This window comes from Ranitomeya imitator, chromosome 5 (assembly GCF_032444005.1).
Source record: "Ranitomeya imitator isolate aRanImi1 chromosome 5, aRanImi1.pri, whole genome shotgun sequence".
In the NCBI taxonomy this organism is placed as follows: Eukaryota; Metazoa; Chordata; class Amphibia; order Anura; family Dendrobatidae; genus Ranitomeya; species Ranitomeya imitator.
This window is the reverse complement of record NC_091286.1, coordinates 643,613,804-643,637,168: the sequence shown is the minus strand read 5'-3', so window position 1 is coordinate 643,637,168 and position 23,365 is coordinate 643,613,804.

The window sequence follows — 23,365 nt, the reverse complement described above, 5'->3', positions numbered from 1 at the left end:
CTGAAATGTATGTTCAGTAAATGCAGTGAATACTTGGTCTTGGCTCCTTTTTCATCAATTCCTGCATCAATGCGGCGTGGCATGGAGGTGATCATCCTGTGGCACTGCTGAGGGGTTATGGAAGCCCAGGTTGCTTTGACAGCAGCCTTCAGCTCGTCTGCATTGTTGGGTCTGATGTCTCTCATCTTCCTCTTGACAATATCCCATAGATTCTCTATGTAGTTAAGGTCAGGCGAGTTTGCTGCCAATCAAGCACAGTGGTACTGTTGTTTGTAAACCAGGTATTGGTATTTTTGGCAGTGTGGACAGGCGCCAAGGCCTGCAGAAGAATTAAATTCTCATCTCTAAAAAGCTTGTCGGCTGAGGGAAGCATGAAGTGCTCTAAAATTTCCTGGTAGACGGCTGCACTGACTTTGGCCTTGATAAAACACAGTGGACCTACACCAGCAGATGACATGGCTCCCCAATCCATCATTGATGGTGGAAACTTCACACTAGACCTCAGCAGTTGGATTGTGGCCTCTCCACTCTTCCTCCAGACTCTGGGACCTTGGTTTCCAAATGAAATGCAAAATTTACTTTCATCTGAAAGCAACACCTTGGACCACTGAGCCACAGTCCAGTTCTTTTTCTCCTTGGCCCAGGAGTTCTCTTCTGGCGTTGTCTATTGGTCATGAGTGGCTTGACACAAGGAATGCGACACTTGTAGCCCATGTCCTGGATACGTCTCTGTGTGGTGGCTCTTGAAGCAGTGACTCCAGCAGCAGTCAGCTCCTTGTGAATGTCCCCCAAATCTTCAAGTCACCTAGAGTGACCGCAGACTTGTAGCCAGAGGCTCGGCAACCCCTTTAAGTTTTTAGAAGAAAAAAGCAAAGCGCAAAAATGGAAAGTTGCCTACCTGTGCCTACCTTCTGTCCCAGACCCTAAGCCTGGGAGCAAAAATAGATTAGAAGAAAAGTCTTGCTCAGGCTCCAGCACCAATTTCTCCATACACCTTCTTGAACCTGCTTCCCTCTTCTTCTTGCTGAGGTCACATTGTAAGGCCTTGTAAGCCAGAGTATTCAGGTAGTTGGCGTCCAAGCTGCTTTTTGCACTGTTACTACATTACATCACCACATTGAGTCTCTTATCTACTCAACTCTGCTACATCACTGTGCTCTGCTACATCAGTTACCTCTGCTGAAAATGTCTACATTAAGCCACCAAAGATACCCAGCACTGCTTAATTGCTCAAATCTATGGACCATTGATGATCCTGGAGTACTCAGCTCTGCTACATAGCTGGACTCTGCTATATCGTAATGCTGCATAGGACTACGTGACATAATCTGCTCTGCTTCATCGCTACCCCAAGTCTACTGTGTTTTGCTGCTATTTTGACTCTGCCTCATCACCTGTCTTCCTATGATGAGTCTATGGCTTTCAGGTGGACTACTGCTCGAATCCTCTGTTGTTCCAATGCACGTCCCTGCTGCACCGACGTCATATTTCCGTGCTGCCTAACAACTTCTCATCCAGAACTTTGAGGATCCACCTCACCAGACACAACACCTATCAGTAAATCCAGAAAATGTTCTGCAAAGTAGCCTGAGCCTGGAGCTACACTCTACGCGACCTTTCTCGCAGTTTTCTTACAAGTCATCCCCTACTTTATATTTACGAGCTCTGTAAGTGCAACATGACACAACATTTTCCGCGAAACTCTTCTATAAACCATTGTGTTGGCCATTATGTCTTTTATAAGATCCCATGTTCGATTCTCAATAACCTTTTTACCGTGAGGCTTGTGTGCAAACAGGCAGCTGTGAAGAAAGGGCCGAGGACCGGCTTTATGGGACCACTGGGCCAAGTTTACAGCACTAACTGTAAAATAATTAAAACCAGTGCAAGGGATACAGAGGATTTAAGCCTGTGCATTGTTCTTTGCCTCATTACCAGCAGATGGTTACGATCTAAACCTTGTATATTTAGAAAGAACATGAACAACCCTCCAGTTTGTTAAATAAATTTATATCAAGTTATTCATATGTTTTTTTTTTTCTGTCTAAAAACACACTCGATGCACAAAAAACAAGACAGAGTGGAAAAAAAAATTAGAAATCACTTTTTGTTGCCAGCTTCTGGTAGAATATTTTCCCTAGTACAGACCGATCTGCAGCTGGAACCTCCACAGATTAACTGTGATCTCTTGGTAAACTCAATACCAAAGGCTGAATTTAGCCACAGCACCCCTACAGGTAAAATGAAGCATTACACAATATTGACTGAGATGACTGTGCAGTCAAATGGATGCATGGAGGTTTTAGGTCCTCCAGGGCGACAGATACTCTTTTAGCTGTTCTCTGCTCTCTCTTTTTCATTAGGGTCCTGAGCAGGACGACCCCAACTATTAACTCGGAATTCATTAAAGGGGATATCCGGGACTTTGTGAAAATCAAAAAATGTGCGTAAGCACTAACAGGCAGATAGTTGCTATCTACCTGCCTGTTGTGCTCGGCACTGCTCTTCACAGACCGCTCCTGCCAGCGATTAAGCTGCCTCTGCTGACCACACATGGACAGAGCGGCGGCTTCGTTACCTCTCTGCTCTGTCGACGGGGCGTGACTTCTAATGTCAATCTGCTTGACGGTCGGCTCCCTCAGTTAGGCAGCTGGAATCGTGTCTGCTGTATGGAGGGTCAGTGCACCAGAGCAGAGCACTGGGGAAACGGAAGCGAGGCGAGTATGTGTTTTTTTTATTATTTCATAAGTGTATAGGTTGATTGCATGTGAGGGCTTATATTGTATACATGGTGGTGAAAATAAGTATTTCATACACTGCCGATTTTGCAAGTTTTCCCACCTACAACGAATGGAGAGGGATGTAATTTTTATGGTAGGTACACTTTACCTATGAGAGAGAATCTGAAGAAAAATCCAGAAAATCCTATTGTATGATTTTTACATAATTAATTTGCATTTTATTGCACGAAATAAGTATTTGATACACTGGAGAAACATATCTTAATATTTAGTACAGAAAACTTTGTTTGCAGTGTGATGCAGCGGTAGGACCATACACAGTGAAACGGCAGTGACCCAAGCAAGTTCAAACAAAACGTTCTTTTATTGTGTTACTTCACACAGTCAATATAGTATATGGCTTCTTCATACAGTCCATTAATAATGCATGGCTATATGACGCAGTCAATACACAGGCCGAACTTCCCTCTGTCCAGTTTCCCTGGGTGACCGCACGCCGGTAACAAGTCTCTGTACTCACTCAGTGCACTGCACTCTTTATCCTCAGGAGTGCAGCCGGGTACATATAAGACAGCCCAAGATGCAGGGTGTCAGTCTCTCTGGTTCCTTTAGCCTCTGTGCTGCTCCACACAAGAACACACTGACACCCTCCCCCACTACTACAGGGCTTTTTAATCAGTCACTGCCTCACTATTCTAATTACAGCCACATCTGTGTCTGTAGTACGCCCTCATGGCCTCACTACGCTTCCATGCACATTCTGGAGAGCACATACAGCGCCCCCTAGCTGTAACAGGTGTCACAGCCTCACAGCAGTTACAGAGGTCAGATATTTCCTGTAGTTCTTGACCAAGTTTGCACACACTGTAGCATGGATTTTGGCCCACTCCTCCATAAAGATATTCTCCAGACCTTTTAGGTTTTGGGGCTATCGCAGGGCAACATTGAGTTTCAGCTCCCTCTAAAGATTTTCTAATGGATTCAGGTCTGGAGACTGCCTAGGCCACACAAGGACCTTAAAATGCTTCTTCAGAGACACTCCTTAGTGGCCCCACCTGTGTGTTTCAGGTCATTGTCATGCTGGGAGAGGCATCAACGACCCATCTTCAATGTTCTTACTGGGAGATGGATGTTGTTGGACAAAATCTTGTGATACATGACCCTATCCATTCTCCCTTCAACACAGTGCAGATGTCCTGTCCTCTTTGAAGAAAAGCACCCCCAAAGTATGATATTTCCTCCACCATGCTTCAATGTTGGAACGGTGTTCTTGTGGTTATACTCTTCCTCCAAACACAGCGAGTGGACTTGATACCAGAAAGTTCTATTTTGGACTCATCTGACCACATTACCTTCTCCCTAGATCATCCAGATGGTCATTGGTGAACTTCAAATGGGCCTGAATATGTACTAATGTGAGCAGGGGGACCTTGCGTGCCCTATAGGATGTGTTGTGAATTCTGTGGCTGAATTCACTCCTGTGGTTACAAGTGGTACTGCAGCCTCTGGGCTTCCTCCCTCAGGTGTTCTGGTGAGCTCGTTGGCTGCCTTGTTATTTAACTCCGCCTGATTCTGTCTTCCTTGCTCCTTGTCAATGTTCCAGTGTTGGATCTGAGCTCCTGGATCTTTCCTGTGGCCTGCTGCTCTGCTTCTTTGCTTTTGTTGCTGTTTTTTCTGTCCAGCTTGTCTTTTCGTTTTTGCTGGTAGCTCTGAGACGCAAAGGGTGTACCGCCGTGCCGTTAGTTCGGCACGGTGGGTCTTTTTGCCCCCTTTGCGTGGTTTTTGCTTTAGGGTTTTTTGTAGACTGCATAGTTCTCTTTGCTATCCTCGCTCTATCTAGAATATCGGGCCTCACTTTGCTGAATCTATTTCATCCCTACGTTTTGTCTTTTCATCTTGCTAACAGTCATTATATGTGGGGGGCTGCCTTTTCCTTTGGGGTATTTCTCTGAGGCAAGTCAGGCTTGTATTTCTATCTTCAGGCTAGTCAGCTCCTCAGGCTGTGCCGAGTTGCATAGGTAGTGACAGGCGCAATCCACAGCTGCCTTTAGTTGTGTTAGGATAGGTTCAGGTATTGCGGTCTACAGAGATTCCACGTCTCAGAGCTCGTTCTATTGTTTTTGGGTTATTGTCAGATCACTGTATGTGCTCTGATTGCTGCACACTGTGTTACTGGATTGCCTACATAACAGTACAAGGAGCCCATCTAATGATTCTCAATAGAGGGAAAAAAGAAGTTCTGACATCATTTTTTTTTCTCAGCTCTGTGTTTTTTTCTCAGCTCTGTGTTCAGTCTTTTTTTTCCCCTAGACATTAGGGTGCTTCAGGACACAGCTGTGGACATGGATATTCAGGCTCTGTGCTCTTCAATGGATAATCTCGTTATAAATGTACAAAAGATTCAGGATACAATTGATCAGAAATCTATGCTAGAACCAAGAATTCCTGTTCCTGATTTGTTTTTTGGTGATAGAAATAAGTTTCTGAGCTTCAAAAATAATTGTAAGCTATTTCTGGCCTTGAAACCTCATTCTTCTGGTAATTCAGTTCAACAGGTTTTGATTATTATTTCTTTTTTGCGCGGCGACCCTCAGGACTGGGCATTTTCTCTTGCGCCAGGAGACCCTGCATTGAGTGGTGTCGATGCATTTTTCCTGGCGCTCGGATTGCTGTACGATGAGCCTAATTCAGTGGATCAGGCTGAGAAAAATTTGCTGGCTTTGTGCCAGGGTCAGGATGATATAGAAGTATATTGTCAGAAATTTAGGAAGTGGTCTGTACTCACTCTGTGGAATGAATCTGCGCTGGCAGCTTTGTTCAGAAAGGGTCTCTCTGAGGCTCTTAAGGATGTCATGGTGGGTTTTCCTATGACTGCTGGTTTGAATGAGTCTATGTCTTTGGCCATTCAGATCGGTCGTCGCTTGCGCGAGCGTAAATCTGTGCACCATCTGGCGGTATTGTCTGAGATTAAACCTGAGCCTATGCAGTGTGATAGGACTATGACCAGAGTTGAACGGCAAGAGCACAGACGTCTGAATGGTCTGTGTTTCTACTGTGGTGATTCCACTCATGCTATTTCTGATTGTCCTAAGCGCACTAAGCGGTTCGATAGGTCTGCCGTCATTGGTACTGTACAGTCCAAATTCCTTCTGTCCATTACCTTGATATGCTCTTTGTCATCGTATTCGGTCATGGCGTTTGTGGATTCAGGCGCTGCCCTGAATCTGATGGATTTGAATTATGCTAAACGTTGTGGCTTTTTCTTGGAGCCTTTGCGGTGTCCTATTCCGTTGAGAGGAATTGATGCTACACCTTTGGCCAAGAATAAACCTCAGTACTGGGCCCAGCTGACCATGTGCATGGCTCCTGCACATCAGGAAGTTATTCGCTTTCTGGTGCTGCATAATCTGCATGATGTGGTCGTGTTGGGGTTGCCATGGCTACAAACCCATAATCCAGTATTGGATTGGAACTCTATGTCGGTATCCAGCTGGGGTTGTCAGGGGGTACATGGTGATGTTCCATTTTTGTCTATTTCGTCATCCACTCCTTCTGAGGTCCCAGAGTTCTTGTCTGATTTTCAGGATGTATTTGAAGAGCCCAAGTCCGATGCCCTACCTCCGCATAGGGATTGTGATTGTGCTATCAATTTGATTCCTGGTAGTAAATTCCCTAAAGGTCGTTTATTTAATTTGTCCGTGCCTGAACACACCGCTATGCGCAGTTATGTGAAGGAATCCCTGGAGAAGGGACATATTCGCCCATCGTCATCACCACTGGGAGCAGGGTTCTTTTTTGTAGCCAAGAAGGATGGTTCGCTGAGACCGTGTATTGATTACCGCCTTCTTAATAAGATCACTGTTAAGTTTCAGTATCCCTTGCCATTGTTATCTGACTTGTTTGCTCGGATTAAGGGGGCTAGTTGGTTTACTAAGATTGATCTTCGTGGTGCGTATAATCTGGTGAGAATCAGGCAGGGAGATGAATGGAAAACGGCATTTAATACGCCCGAGGGTCATTTTGAGTATCTAGTGATGTCGTTCGGACTTGCCAATGCTCCATCTGTTTTTCAGTCTTTTATGCATGACATCTTCCGTGAGTATCTGGATAAATTCCTGATTGTTTACTTGGATGACATTTTGATCTTCTCTGATGATTGGGAGTCTCATGTGAAGCAGGTCAGAATGGTTTTCCAGGTACTGCATGCTAATTCTTTGTTCGTGAAGGGATCAAAGTGTCTCTTCGGGGTGCAGAAAGTTTCATTTTTGGGGTTCATCTTTTCCCCTTCTACTATCGAGATGGATCCGGTTAAGGTCCAAGCCATCCAGGATTGGACTCAGCCGACATCTCTGAAGAGTCTGCAAAAGTTCCTGGGCTTTGCTAATTTTTATCGTCGCTTCATCTGTAATTTTTCTAGCATTGCCAAACCATTGACCGATTTGACCAAGAAGGGTGCTGATTTGGTTAATTGGTCTTCTGCTGCCGTGGAGGCTTTTCAGGAGTTGAAGCGTCATTTTTGTTCTGCCCCTGTGTTGTGTCAACCAGATGTTTCTCTTCCGTTCCAGGTCGAGGTTGATGCTTCTGAGATTGGAGCAGGGGCGGTTTTGTCACAGAGAGGTTCTGGTTGCTCAGTGTTGAAACCATGTGCTTTCTTTTCCAGGAAGTTTTCTGCTGCTGAGCGTAATTATGATGTGGGCAACCGAGAGTTGCTGGCCATGAAGTGGGCATTCGAGGAATGGCGTCATTGGCTTGAAGGAGCTAAGCATCGCGTGGTGGTATTGACTGATCATAAGAACCTTACTTATCTCGAGTCTGCCAAGCGCTTGAATCCTAGACAGGCCCGTTGGTCGTTATTTTTTGCTCGCTTCGATTTTGTGATTTCGTACCTTCCGGGCTCTAAAAATGTGAAGGCGGATGCTCTGTCTAGGAGTTTTGTGCCCGACTCTCCGGGTTTATCTGAGCCGGCGAGTATCCTCAAGGAAGGAGTCATTGTGTCTGCCATCTCCCCTGATTTGCGGCGAGTGTTGCAAAAATTTCAGGCTAATAAACCTGATCGTTGTCCGGCCGAGAAACTGTTCGTCCCTGATAGGTGGACTAGTAAAGTTATCTCTGAACTTCATTGTTCGGTGTTGGCTGGTCATCCAGGAATCTTTGGTACCAGAGAGTTAGTGGCTAGATCCTTCTGGTGGCCATCTCTGTCACGGGATGTATGTACTTTTGTGCAGTCCTGTGGGATTTGTGCTAGGGCTAAGCCCTGCTGTTCACGTGCCAGTGGGTTGCTTTTGCCCTTGCCGGTCCCGAAGAGGCCTTGGACACATATTTCGATGGATTTCATTTCTGACCTTCCCGTTTCTCAAAAGATGTCAGTCATTTGGGTGGTCTGTGATCGCTTTTCTAAAATGGTCCATCTGGTGCCCTTGGCTAAATTGCCTTCCTCCTCTGATTTGGTGCCTTTGTTCTTCCAGCATGTGGTTCGTTTGCATGGCATTCCTGAGAATATTGTTTCTGACAGAGGTTCCCAGTTTGTTTCAAGGTTCTGGCGAGCCTTTTGTGGTAGGATGGGCATTGACCTATCTTTTTCCTCGGCTTTCCATCCTCAGACTAATGGCCAGACCGAACGAACCAATCAGACCTTGGAAACATATCTGAGATGTTTTGTTTCTGCAGACCAGGATGATTGGGTGTCCTTTTTGCCGTTGGCTGAGTTCGCCCTTAATAATCGGGCCAGCTCGGCTACCTTGGTCTCTCCATTTTTCTGCAATTCTGGGTTCCATCCTCGTTTCTCTTCAGGACAGGTTGAGTCTTCGGACTGTCCTGGTGTGGATTCTGTGGTGGACAGGTTGCAGCAGATCTGGACTCAGGTAGTGGACAATTTGACCTTGTCCCAGGAGAAGGCTCAACTTTTCGCTAATCGCAGACGCCGTGTGGGTCCCCGACTTCGTGTTGGGGATCTGGTTTGGTTATCTTCTCGTCATATTCCTATGAAGGTTTCCTCTCCTAAATTTAAACCTCGTTTTATTGGTCCGTATAGGATTTCTGAGATTCTCAATCCTGTGTCCTTTCGTCTGACCCTCCCGGACTCCTTTTCCATACATAATGTATTCCATAGGTCGTTGTTGCGGAGATACGTGGCACCTATGGTTCCATCTGTTGAGCCTCCTGCCCCTGTTTTGGTGGAGGGGGAATTGGAGTATATTGTGGAGAAAATTTTGGATTCTCGTGTCTCTAGACGGAAACTCCAGTATCTGGTTAAATGGAAGGGTTATGCTCAGGAAGATAATTCCTGGGTTTTTGCCTCTGATGTCCATGCTCCAGATCTTGTTCGTGCCTTTCATGTGGCTCATCCTGGTCGGCCTGGGGGCTCTGGTGAGGGTTCGGTGACCCCTCCTCAAGGGGGGGGTACTGTTGTGAATTCTGTGGCTGAATTCACTCCTGTGGTCACAAGTGGTACTGCAGCCTCTGGGCTTCCTCCCTCAGGTGTTCTGGTGAGCTCGTTGGCTGCCTTGTTATTTAACTCCGCCTGATTCTGTCTTCCTTGCTCCTTGTCAATGTTCCAGTGTTGGATCTGAGCTCCTGGATCTTTCCTGTGGCCTGCTGCTCTGCTTAGATAAGTGCTTCTTTGCTTTTGTTGCTGTTTTTTCTGTCCAGCTTGTCTTTTCGTTTTTGCTGGTAGCTCTGAGACGCAAAGGGTGTACCGCCGTGCCGTTAGTTCGGCACGGTGGGTCTTTTTGCCCCCTTTGCGTGGTTTTTGCTTTAGGGTTTTTTGTAGACTGCATAGTTCTCTTTGCTATCCTCGCTCTATCTAGAATATCGGGCCTCACTTTGCTGAATCTATTTCATCCCTACGTTTTGTCTTTTCATTTTGCTAACAGTCATTATATGTGGGGGGCTGCCTTTTCCTTTGGGGTATTTCTCTGAGGCAAGTCAGGCTTGTATTTCTATCTTCAGGCTAGTCAGCTCCTCAGGCTGTGCCGAGTTGCATAGGTAGTGACAGGCGCAATCCACAGCTGCCTTTAGTTGTGTTAGGATAGGTTCAGGTATTGCGGTCTACAGAGATTCCACGTCTCAGAGCTCGTTCTATTGTTTTTGGGTTATTGTCAGATCACTGTATGTGCTCTGATTGCTGCACACTGTGTTACTGGATTGCCTACATAACAAGGATGTTAATTCATGACGGCGTAGTGTGTTACTAACTGTAATGTTTGTGACTGTGGTCCTAGCTCTTTTCAGATCCTTGACCAGGTCCTTCCGTGTAGTTCTGTGCTGATTCCTGACCTTTCTCAGAATAATCTTTACTCCACGAGGCAAGATCCCCAAACTAAGGAAGAATGACAGTCATCTTGTGTTCCTTCCATTTTCTAATAATTCTGCCAACAGTTGTTGCCTTCACACCAATCTGTATGCCTTTGGTCCCGTAGCTCATCCCAGTCTTGTTTAGGTCTACAATTTTGTCCTTAGACAGCTCTTTGGTCTTGACCATGGTGGAGAGGTTGGCGTGTGATTGACTGTGTGGACAGGTGTATTTTATACAGGCATCGAGTTCAAACAGGTGCAAATAATACAGGTAATGAGTGCAGAGTAGGGGGCTTCTTAAAGAAAAACTAATAGGTCTGTGAGAGCCTAAATTCCTGCTGGTTAGTAGGTGATCAAACACTTATTACATGGAATAAAATGCAATTTAATTATTTTAAAGTCATACATTGTAATTTTGTGTTTTTTTATTTTTAGATTCCATCTCTCACAGTTGAAGTGTACCTACAATAAAAATTACAGACCTCTCCATTCTTTGTAGGTGGGAAAACTTGCAAAATCGGCAGTGTATCAAATACTTATTTTCACCACTGTAAAAGGCTATGGGGTGGATCATAATGTATATAGAGTGGCTAATTGGGGGCTCATACTGTATATAAGGGGCTATGAGGTGGCTCATACTGTATTAGGGGCTATGTGTGGGATCTTGCTGTATTTAAGAGGCTATGTGGGGCTCATATTGTATATAGAAAGCTATGTGGGGCTTATACTGTATATAGGAGACTATATAGGCGCTCATACAGTATATAGAGGACTATGAAGGGCCAATAATGTATATAGGTGGCTATGTGGGGTCTCATACTGTATATAGAGGGTTATGTTGGGGCTCATATTGCATACAGGTGGCTACTTAGAGGCTCATACTATACAAATGTGTGAAAAAGTGTTTGCCCCCTTCCTGGTTTCCTATTCTTTTGCATGTTCGTCACACTTAAATGTTTCAAATCAACAATCAAATCTAAATATTGGACAAAAACAACACAAGTAAAAACAAAATGCAGTTTTATATTATATACATATTAGCTCTTAAACACACTAAGGTCACACTCCAATATCACAGTACTTTAAACAAACCCTCCATAATAACGGAAGGAAAAAGGAATGTATAAGGTAATCAATGTTTTTATATAAATTAAAAAATTCATACAATAATTAACATTGATAATATAGGGATGCCTTGTGTCTTGAGAACAGGTATAATTCCACTATCCACTAATGGTTAATTATGAAAAGCCCAAAATCTACATGGTTCATAGTTTACTAGACTTTCCTTGGTAATGATAAACCATTTCATTGAACATCACGCTCCCGGGAGAAGACAACGTCGAAACGCGCGTTGGGGTGGGAGACAGGGCAGTTCGGCTTTCCACTAAGGTAAAGATTACTATATACACTTTTTTAAGTGGTTTCATTCTTACTTATAACCTGCAATTCTGTTTACATATACTGAGGAACTTTTTAGGATTTTTTCTAGTGGTTATTGTTTACACTTGTCTGGTTCCCACTTTAGGCATACCTCTTTTTGCACTAAGGCACTTTATTAGGGACTTGTATATCCATATGCTGTCAGTAAGGCATGATTAGGTGGTGTTGCAAATAGATGTTCAGTGAAATGGTTTATTACCCAGGAAAATCTAGTAAACTATGAAACCATGCAGATTTGGGGCTTTTCATAATTAACCATCAGTGGATAGTGGAATTATACCTGTTCTCATGACTCGGGGCATCCTTTTGTTATTATTGTTAATTATTGTATGAATGTTTTAATTTAAATAAAAACATTGGTTATCTTATACATTCCTTTTTCCTTCCGTTATTATGGAGGGTTTGTTTAAAGTACAGTTTTAAATGAAGGTCTTTATTATTAAGGCAAAAAGAAATCCAAACCTACAGGGCCCTGTGTGAAAAAAGTGATTGCTTTCCCCCACCGTAAAACAGAAATTAGGTGTATCATGTAGCATGTTCAATCTTCATGCGGCTTCGAATTGAAGCTGCCCACTCTCCATAATAAAAGATACAGGTTAAAGCTGAGAATACGATCATGAGCAGCTTCAGGAAAAAAAACCCCAGCTTTCCTTCTTTCTTTCTTTAGATTGATGACGTTGTGTGCACAAAACTTCTTCATAACAGGTACAAAAAAACTGTTCAGGAAAAGAAAACTCCTCTAAAACCTTCCCCAAAAAAGGAGTTTCCTAAAGTGTTTTTTTTTCTTGAAAACTCATGGTGTTTGAACTCTTTAAAAAAAACCTCAGTGTGAAAATAACCTTAATCCTTTCGACTCTTCGACAGGATCCATGACATCAACGGATCAAGACTTGGATAATAACTGAGAATGATTAACATTAAGACCAGCTGCAGATCAGAGAATGAAAAATGGTCTGGGTTTCATCCAGAAACAACAAAGTTTCAACTAATTTTCATCCATGCTTCCGTTTTGTCGGATGGAAATAGTGCATGCTGCGATTTTGAGCCCTGTTGAATAACTTTGGTCAGTCTGGTGTCCACGTGCTATCAAAAAATGATGAACCCTTATATAAATGTCTATGGTATAGACCGAAATACCAGTTTGGTTGGTATTTGGGGCACTAAACCTTGGGAACTGAGCAGTGTCGGACTGGGTTGGCAAAGGCCCACCAGTAACAGTGATTCTTAGGGCCCACTATTCAGCTACGTGCAACAACAACCTGACCCTAGTATACCAATTTACTTTTGCGTCTATGTAATTTGGTTAGCTTGCTTATTGAGTGATAAGATGATACTTTTTTCTGCACTACTCATTAACACTTCTTCACAGCGGCCTACCGGAGGATTCTCCTGTTCACCTGTAGGACAGTCCGAGACTGGAACTGAGGGAAAAATGACATTATGTGACACGGATGAGCGTTTTTAGAAAAACAAAATCTATTTTTCTGTAGTTTCCTTTTAAACTCTACTGGTTTTATGGTTACAATGGGCAGAGTACAGAATGGATAATTATCTAACTGGAAGTCATTACAGGCGTCTGTACCTGTAAGACGCTCGTAAAAATGTACAGAGCAAAATAACCAGTCTGTACACTTCACGCAAATTAGTTTTTAATTCTTTTCGATCTGCACCCTGCATCGTCATGGGATTGATTTACAGGTGACAAGTAAATCAGAGGTAAGAAAGATAATTAATGACTCGATTGGAGCCAATCTTTATTGAATAATCCCATCTATTGGTAGAGACGGTCAATCCTGACGGGAATTTCAATTTATTGCCATTGTCTTTATCGTACATAAGGTTCACTTAAGTCCTAAGACTGAGTCATGCCAGAGTGTTCATAATAATATATTTCAACAGGCAAGAAGAAGTAGGGAATGCATCTGCAGTCCAACATTTGGAGGTCGTTAGTCCCATAGTTGGCTGAGGATTTTGACCTGCAACAATGGTGCAAAAAAAAAAAAACCAAAACAACCCTAGAGTGAGTATTGGTAGAAGAGAGATTGAATTGTACTAGAACATTCTATTGTCACTGGAAAGAGATCAACAAGACTTAGGGAAGACATAAGCTGCAGAAATCTTCTACATAAATATTCAGTTGAACACCAAGTTGCTTTACGCAAAGAAATCATAGCACAAGGAGAATAAATAAAGAAACACAGTGATGTCACAATTAGGAGATAATATACATAGTGATGTCACAGTACAAAAATAATAAACACAGTGATGTCACAATACAGGGATAATAAACACAGTGATGTCACAGTACAGAGATAATAAACACAGCGATGTCACAGTAGAGGGATAATAAACACAGTGATGTCACAGAACAGGGATAATAAAACAGTGATGTCACAGTACAGGAATAATAAACACAGTGATGTCACAGTACAGGGATAATAAACACAGTGATGTCACAATACAGGGATAATAAACACAGTGATGTCACAGTACAGAGATAATAAACACAGTGATGTCACAGTACAGAGATAATAAACAGTGATGTCACAGTACAGAGATAATAAACACATTGATGTCACAGTACAGGCATAATAAACACAGTGATGTCACAGTACAGAGATAATAAACAGTGATGTCACAGTACAGGGATAATAAACACAGTGATGTCACAGTACAGAGATAATAAACAGTGATGTCACAGTACAGGGATAATAAACACAGTGATGTCACAGTACAGGGATAATAAACACAGTGATGACACAGTACAGGGATAATAAACACAGTGATGTCACAGTACAGAGATAATAAACACAGAGATGTCACAGTACAGGGATAATAAACAGTGATGTCACAGTACAGAGATAATAAACACATTGATGTCACAGTACAGAGATAATAAACACAGTGATGTCACAGTACAGAGATAATAAACACAGAGATGTCACAGTACAGTGATAATAAACAGTGATGTCACAGTACAGGGATAATGTATTATTACTTATTTATACTTTAATGGGACCTATATAAAAGCATCACCAAACCGCGCGCCTTACGGCGCGCGAATTTTTGCCTGTAGGACATTATTGCAAGAGAGCTTGGCTGAGTAGATTACACAAGAAGGAAAACACACAGCAAGTCAGCAGGATCTAGGAGCAACATGGCAGATGTGACAACCTACATGGTGAGCTGCAGCATGTGCTACATGTTCACAGATCGACCAGAAGAAGAATCCAATTTCACCTGTCAGAAGTGTAGACTAGTGGCCCTTTTAGAAGAAAAGGTGCGGGGTCTGGAAGAAAGAATAGCAACTTTGAAACTCATCAAAGAGAATGAAGACTTTCTAGACAGAACAGAAGCATCTCTACTGGTCACAGAAGGTGCAAAAAGTGTCAGAGAACCTCCAAAAGCAGATGAGTGGAAGCATGTGACCAAAAGAAGCAAGAAGACCATGGAGAAATCACGAACCACACAACTGAAGAACCGATATCAAATCTTTGTAGAGGATGAAGATGGCACACCTAAGAATGAAGCAATACCAGCAAGCAAAAAAGAAAAGGGCACACAGCAACAAGTGACAGCAAAAAGTACAGCCAAGAAGCAACGAAGAGTGGTGGTGGTGGGAGACTCACTACTGAGAGGCACCGAAGCAGCCATCTGCAGACCGGACATAACTGCAAGAGAAGTATGCTGCCTTCCAGGTGCGATGATCAAGGATGTGACCGATAGGATACCAAAGCTCTTCAGCTCCAAGGACGTCCACCCATTTCTTCTGATACATGTCTAATAACCAAGAAAAATTATCTTTCACAATTGGTGCAGAATCCAACCAGAGGAGCAGCACTTTTAGACCTAATACTATCTAATAGACCTGACAGAATAACAAATCTGCAGGTGGTTGGGCATTTAGGAAATAGCGACCACAATATTGTGCAGTTTCACCTGTCTTTCACTAGGGGGACTTGTCAGGGAGTCACAAAAACATTGAACTTTAGGAAGGCAAAGTTTGACCAGCTTAGAGATGCCCTTAATCTGGTAGACTGGGACAATATCCTCAGAAATAAGAATACAGATAATAAATGGGAAATGTTTAAGAACATCCTAAATAGGCAGTGTAAGCGGTTTATACCTTGTGGGAATAAAAGGACTAGAAATAGGAAAAACCCAATGTGGCTAAACAAAGAAGTAAGACAGGCAATTAACAGTAAAAAGAAAGCATTTGCACTACTAAAGCAGGATGGCACCATTGAAGCTCTAAAAAACTATAGGGAGAAAAATACTTTATCTAAAAAACTAATTAAAGCTGCCAAAAAGGAAACAGAGAAGCACATTGCTAAGGAGAGTAAAACTAATCCCAAACTGTTCTTCAACTATATCAATAGTAAAAGAATAAAAACTGAAAATGTAGGCCCCTTAAAAAATAGTGAGGAAAGAATGGTTGTAGATGACGAGGAAAAAGCTAACATATTAAACACCTTCTTCTCCACGGTATTCACGGTGGAAAATGAAATGCTAGGTGAAATCCCAAGAAACAATGAAAACCCTATATTAAGGGTCACCAATCTAACCCAAGAAGAGGTGCGAAACCGGCTAAATAAGATTAAAATAGATAAATCTCCGGGTCCGGATGGCATACACCCACGAGTACTAAGAGAACTAAGTAATGTAATAGATAAACCATTATTTCTTATTTTTAGTGACTCTATAGCGACAGGGTCTGTTCCGCAGGACTGGCGCATAGCAAATGTGGTGCCAATATTCAAAAAGGGCTCTAAAAGTGAACCTGGAAATTATAGGCCAGTAAGTCTAACCTCTATTGTTGGTAAAATATTTGAAGGGTTTCTGAGGGATGTTATTCTGGATTATCTCAATGAGAATAACTGTTTAACTCCATATCAGCATGGGTTTATGAGAAATCGCTCCTGTCAAACCAATCTAATCAGTTTTTATGAAGAGGTAAGCTATAGACTGGACCACGGTGAGTCATTGGACGTGGTATATCTCGATTTTTCCAAAGCGTTTGATACCGTGCCGCACAAGAGGTTGGTACACAAAATGAGAATGCTTGGTCTGGGGGAAAATGTGTGTAAATGGGTTAGTAACTGGCTTAGTGATAGAAAGCAGAGGGTGGTTATAAATGGTATAGTCTCTAACTGGGTCGCTGTGACCAGTGGGGTACCTCAGGGGTCAGTATTGGGACCTGTTCTCTTCAACATATTCATTAATGATCTGGTAGAAGGTTTACACAGTAAAATATCGATATTTGCAGATGATACAAAACTATGTAAAGCAGTTAATACAAGAGAAGATAGTATTCTGCTACAGATGGATCTGGATAAGTTGGAAACTTGGGCTGAAAGGTGGCAGATGAGGTTTAACAATGATAAATGTAAGGTTATACACATGGGAAGAGGGAATCAATATCACCATTACACACTGAACGGGAAACCACTGGGTAAATCTGACAGGGAGAAGGACTTGGGGATCCTAGTTAATGATAAACTTACCTGGAGCAGCCAGTGCCAGGCAGCAGCTGCCAAGGCAAACAGGATCATGGGGTGCATTAAAAGAGGTCTGGATACACATGATGAGAGCATTATACTGCCTCTGTACAAATCCCTAGTTAGACAGCACATGGAGTACTGTGTCCAGTTTTGGGCACCGGTGCTCAGGAAGGATATAATGGAACTAGAGAGAGTACAAAGGAGGGCAACAAAATTAATAAAGGGGATGGGAGAACTACAATACCCAGATAGATTAGCGAAATTAGGATTATTTAGTCTAGAAAAAAGACGACTGAGGGGCGATCTAATAACCATGTATAAGTATATAAGGGGACAATACAAATATCTCGCTGAGGATCTGTTTATACCAAGGAAGGTGACGGGCACAAGGGGGCATTCTTTGCGTCTGGAGGAGAGAAGGTTTTTCCACCAACATAGAAGAGGATTCTTTACTGTTAGGGCAGTGAGAATCTGGAATTGCTTGCCTGAGGAGGTGGTGATGGCGAACTCAGTCGAGGGGTTCAATAGAGGCCTGGATGTCTTCCTGGAGCAGAACAATATTGTATCATACAATTATTAGGTTCTGTAGAAGGACGTAGATCTGGGTATTTATTATGATGGAATATAGGCTGAACTGGATGGACAAATGTCTTTTTTCGGCCTTACTAACTATGTTACTATGTTACTATGTTACTATATTGCTCCATGCTGATTCAATAATATAATAATAGAAGATATGTAGGACATGACATCCTTTATGATAATCTTATATTCCAATTACTAATTTACAGGAAAAAATAATCAGTCTGTTTAACATAGGGGACGCGTGCGTTTTTTGGGTGGCGTTTTTCGACACGTGCGTCGTTTCCGACGCTAGCGTCGGACGCAAGAAAATGCAACAAGTTGCATTTTTCGTGCGTTCGATTTTCGTCAAAAAACGACGCACGCGTCGCAAAACGCAGCGTTTTTGCGTGCGTTTTGCGCGCGTTTTTTGTGCGTCGTGCGTTGCGTCGCCGACGCACCGGCGCGCAACGCTAATGTGAACGTAGCCTAACTCTCACTGCATCACAGCACACTCTCAGTGCTTGTTACAGATCCTCTATTATCCGCTTACAACTTAAGCTAGTTTTGACCTTTCTGACCGAGCCCTGCAATAACAAATTATATTTTTGCTAAATATAATCTGTTTCTGTATTGAATTATTCTGAGAACTGTAACTTTTTTGATTATTTTTTTCAACAGAGCCATATGATTCATTGTTCTTTGTGGGATTAGTTGACATTTTCAATGAAACCATTGTTTTTTACAAATTAATTTTATTCTATTTTTGTGTGTTGGCATTAAAAAGATGTTACAGTTTTGTAGTTTTTTATTTTTAAAGTTGTTTACCATACTGGATAAATAATGTGATAGTTTTATAACTTGTTTCCTTCTGGATGTCAAAACACTAATTATGTGTGTATTATTTTTAATTATTGTCTTTCCATAAAAACAGCATTATTAGTGGGCAAATATTTTTTCACATTGTTTGTTTATTTTATATTTTTACTAATTTTATTGGACTTTTTTACTTTGTCTCTTAGCCGCACCGTACTTATGTATTGTAAATCGCAATGTATTGTACTGGTGTATTGCAGTTTATTAGACCTGTCAATTTTACACTGACAGGAGACATGTTAGAACTTGCTTGACATGACAGTGCCCAGCCAGTCACATAGCTGACTGACCCCGAGGGCATTGGAAAGCCTAGGATTGCCATAGCATCAAATCAGATCACCGGAAGTGAGTTGATGGGGAAAGAGGGAACCCCCTCTCACAGCCATTAAGGTGCCATGGTCACTACTGACCGCAGCATCTAAAAGGCTAAATGACCACGATCAAGGCTAGAACCAATTATCCATTCTGTTTAATGGGGACACTCTTGTGGGCAATTTGGTCTACTCCACCCTGGAGACATTATACTGACTGCAATACAGGCTGTAGCTTTTTGCATGCTCTTCTGTGACCCCATCTGTGGTGACAAAATATGAATAGCGAACATTACTCACCCTCACTTGCTTGCTAGCTGTGGTGCAGGCATATTTCTGCTGCTGCCCAATTCTTTTGCATTCCTGCATCGTCTGCCTGTATCTGACCTTTAGTAGCAAGAAACAAGAACCTTTTCTACTCCCTGAACTCAAACAGGGACTGAGACAGCACTTATAGAGCTGACCCCATGCTGATACCATCATAAGCAACTTCCTTCATTAACAATTAAAGGATACAGCATAGTTTTCGCTCCTAATGAGCAGAACGTCAGTCCTCCTCATTGGCACTAGTAGCGTTCTGCCTTGGCATTATCTGATTGGGGCATTTCTCCAATATACTCATAATTAAAGTGCATCCCACATGCGGAGTTCCTCAACATTGTCACGACACCCTCATAAAAAATTAAATAAATTCCGATAAGTGCTCCAGTGTGTACCCAACTATAATGGGTTTAATACTGCCTACTATTACATTGCTGGGGGTATGTAGCTGGAAGAACATAATACTGTAGCTCCACGACGCGCTGTGCTATCTTCATACCTTCAGCGCCATAGACTTAAAATAAAGTGGCGGAGCACTTGCTTGACTGATCTCCTTCTCAGCTCCTCCATTCAGCTCCTCCGAGCCGCAAGGGAACAGGGGACTTTATTGATGTTATACAATAAAAAATAACAAGCGTCTGTCAGCGTAAATTTATCCTCAGAGAAAAAAACCTGCTCCTCCAGTATGACATACAGTGAAGCTGTCATATCTACATGATCTATGGATTCGTTGAATTGTCACAATTGCACAATAAATGTCTTTCTTATAAGTCCCCAGGCTATCACCAACACAATGAGATGTATAACAATGCAGAATCTCTGAAGCTTCATTCATCCGTGCCGCTCAAGATAACACCCAAGATCTAGTGAAATGCTCAGTGACATCTTGACATTGGTGTGTCGGCCATCCATCCTCAGTCCCAGGCCATCCATCCTCAGTCCATCCCCAGTCCCGGGCCATCCATCCCCAGTCCATCCCCAGTCCCGGGCCATCCATCCCCAGTCCATCCCCAGTCCCGGGCGATCCATCCCCAGTCCATACCCAGTCCCAGGCCATCCATCCCCAGTCCATTCCCAGTCCCGGGCCATCCATCCCCAGTTCATTACCAGTCCCAGACCATCCATCCCCAGTCCATTCCCAGTCCCGGGCCATCCATCCCAAGTTCATTACCAGTCCCGGACCATCCATCCCCAGTCCATCCTAGTCCCGAGCAACCATCCCCAGTCCCTTAGCAGTCCCGAGCTTTCCATCCCCTGTCCATTCCCAGTCCCGAGCCATCCATCCCCTGTCCATTCCCAGTCCCGCGCCATCCATCACCTGTCCATTCCCAGTCCCAGGCCATCCATCCCTTGTCCATTCCCAGTCCCGGGCCATCCATCACCTGTCCATTCCCAGTCCCAGGCCATCCATCCCCAGTCCATTACCAGTCTCGGGTCACCCATTCATCCCAGTACAGTCAACAGAAATTATAGATTCAACCCATTGAAGGTCCACATGGTGATCATGAAGATCAAAACATTGACATTTAATTTGTATTTGCTGTAAGTGAAATCAATAGCAAAAGTAAATAAACTTTTATGGAGAGATTTGGGAGTTCTGTGTCAGTAATGCAAAGCTCTACTATAGAAATACAACATTTGGACAAAAGTATGTGCCCCCTCCACATGACACCTCCAGTAGCTTTTCTGACCTCCCATTCTACATCCATAGACATTGGTCCCTTTGAAGCTATTAAGGCTTCCACTCTTCTGGGAAGGTTTTCTACAGGATATTAAGGACCTTTTGAGAAAAAGGACAGAAATTGGGCTGAACAAGCGTTACTACAAAAAAATTTTACAGAAAGGCCTAATACCAATGGGCTTAAGGTACAGATTTTCCCATCTTTTGTGGTGGAGGATGAAATATTTAAAACTAAATGGGAGAATTTATCCAATACCTGTTCTAAAGGGTTTCATAATTTGCTCTGTAATCTCAATGCTACCTCAATTAGTGACATGGAAACTGAGATCGTGAACTTACAGACAGCTATAAGGAATATACTTTCCAATGATTCCCTAAAGAAATTCAATGAAGATATTGATCTCTAATTTCAAAAATAGGAGAAGGAAGTTAAGGAGACAGGAGTAAAAATTTAAGAAATTTCAAACACATCTTAACGACCAACAGGCAAATCGGGTTTATAAATGGAGAACGAGAACCGATCAATTACGTCCCACATTCAGATTGAGTTCAGCTTTCCAGTCTAGATCGACTTCTTTAACCCCTTAACCCCCGGCGCTTTTTTTTGGTTTTCGCTCCCCTTCTTTCCAGAACCATAACTTTTTTATTTTTCTGTCATTATGGCTATGTGAGGGCTTATTTTTTGTGAGTTTTACTTTTGAACAACAGCATTGGTTTTACCATGTCGTGTAACAGAAAACAGGAAAAAAATTCAAAGTGCGATGAAATTGCAAAAAAAGTGCAATCCCACACTAGTTTTTAGTTTGGCTTTTTTGCTAGGTTCACTAAATGCTAAAACTGACCTGCCATTATGATTCTCCAGGTCATTACAAGTTCATAGACACCAAACATGTCTAAGGTTCTTTTTTATCTAAGTGGTGAAAAAGAAATCTAAACTTTGCTAAAAAAAACACACAAAAAAAAAAAATTGCGCCATTGTAGCGTCTCCATTTTTCATGATCTGGGGTTGAGTGAGGGCTTATTTTTTTTGCGTGCCTAGCTGACATTTTTAATGATACCACTTTTGTGCAGATATGTTTTTTTGATCACCCGTTATTGCATTTTAATGCAATGTTGCAACGACCAAAAAAATGTAATTCTGGCATTTTGATCTTTTTTCTCGCTACGCCGTTTAGCGAGCAGGTTAATTGTGGGGCAGCACGGTGGCGCAGTGGGGGGCAGCACGGTGGCGCAGTGGTTAGCACAGCAGCCTTGCAGCGCTGGGGTCCTGGGTTCTAATCCCACCCAGGACAACATCTGCAAAGAGTTTGTATGTTCTCTCCGTGTTTGCGTGGGTTTCCTCCGGGCACTCCGGTTTCCTCCCACATTCCAAAGACATACTGATAGGAATTCTAGGTTGTGAGCCCAATCGGGGACAGTGATGATAATGTGATGTAAAGCGCTGCGGAATATGTTAGCGCTATATAAAAATAAAGATTATTACTATATAAAAATAAAGATTATTATTAATTGTAAATCAAAGCAATCTGCCATCAACAACCATAGAGGTCTCAAGGAGACCTCAGCTTGTTATGGCAATGCACTGCTGACCCCCGATCATGTGACGTGGGTCAGTGGTGCGAGCGCTTCTGGCTGCCACACTTGTTAAATGCCGCTGTCGGAGTTTGTTATTGGGAGCGGGCGGATTGCGATTCCGCTCGCACCCATTGCGGCCACATGTCAGCTGCTGACAGCTGACATGTAGCGGCTTTGAGGTGGGCTCACCGCCGGACCCCACCTCAAAGTGGGGGAGTCTGCCAGTTGACGTACTATCCCATCAGCTGGCAGAAAGGGGTTAAAATCACATTCGTCAAGAGTAGTGATGGGAAAATCCAAACATTAAAGTTCGGGGTCCAAACCGAACACCTACCAAAATTTCTCACTGAGAACTGTGATGAACCCACTGATTTAAATAACTCACTCACTTATTTAAATAATTTTTTAAAAAATGCTGTTTTTTTTTCTTGTGGCCACTGTCTTGCCTGCGCCAATGCCCTTCACTGTGCTTCCTTTGAATCAGCTGATGGTAAGCAGAAGTATCAGAAGTATAACATCAATCATCATATATCTTGCTTGGTGTCTTTTATGCAACGTGCCGGTGCTCCATGATCTATGTTGGTTTGACTTCTTGAGAATAAAAGGGAACCTGTCACCCCCAAAATCAAAGATGAGCTAAGCCCACCGGCATCAGGGGCTGCCCCCGATATATTCTGAAAGATTTGAAAAAGAGGTTAGATTATACTCACCTGGGGGGGGTCCGATCCGATGGGCGTCGCGTCGCGGCACTGGCGCAGGAGTACTTTGTCTGCTCTGTTGAGGGCAGAGCAAAGTACTGCAGTGCGCAGGCGCTAGGGCTCTCTGACCTTTCCTGCAGCCGCAGCGTGAATACAAGAAGAGGACGTTATCATAAGAAGATGGGAGGCTCCGGACCGGACCGCGACGCCCATCGGACCAGACCGCAGTGGGACCACTGTTATGGACCTGGTGGTTAGGAGCACCCGGAACGACATGATGGGTAAACTCACACAGGACAAGCTCTGGGAAGTGGGAGCTCTGCTGACCGCAACCCCTAATCCTATCACACAACTAGAAATAGCC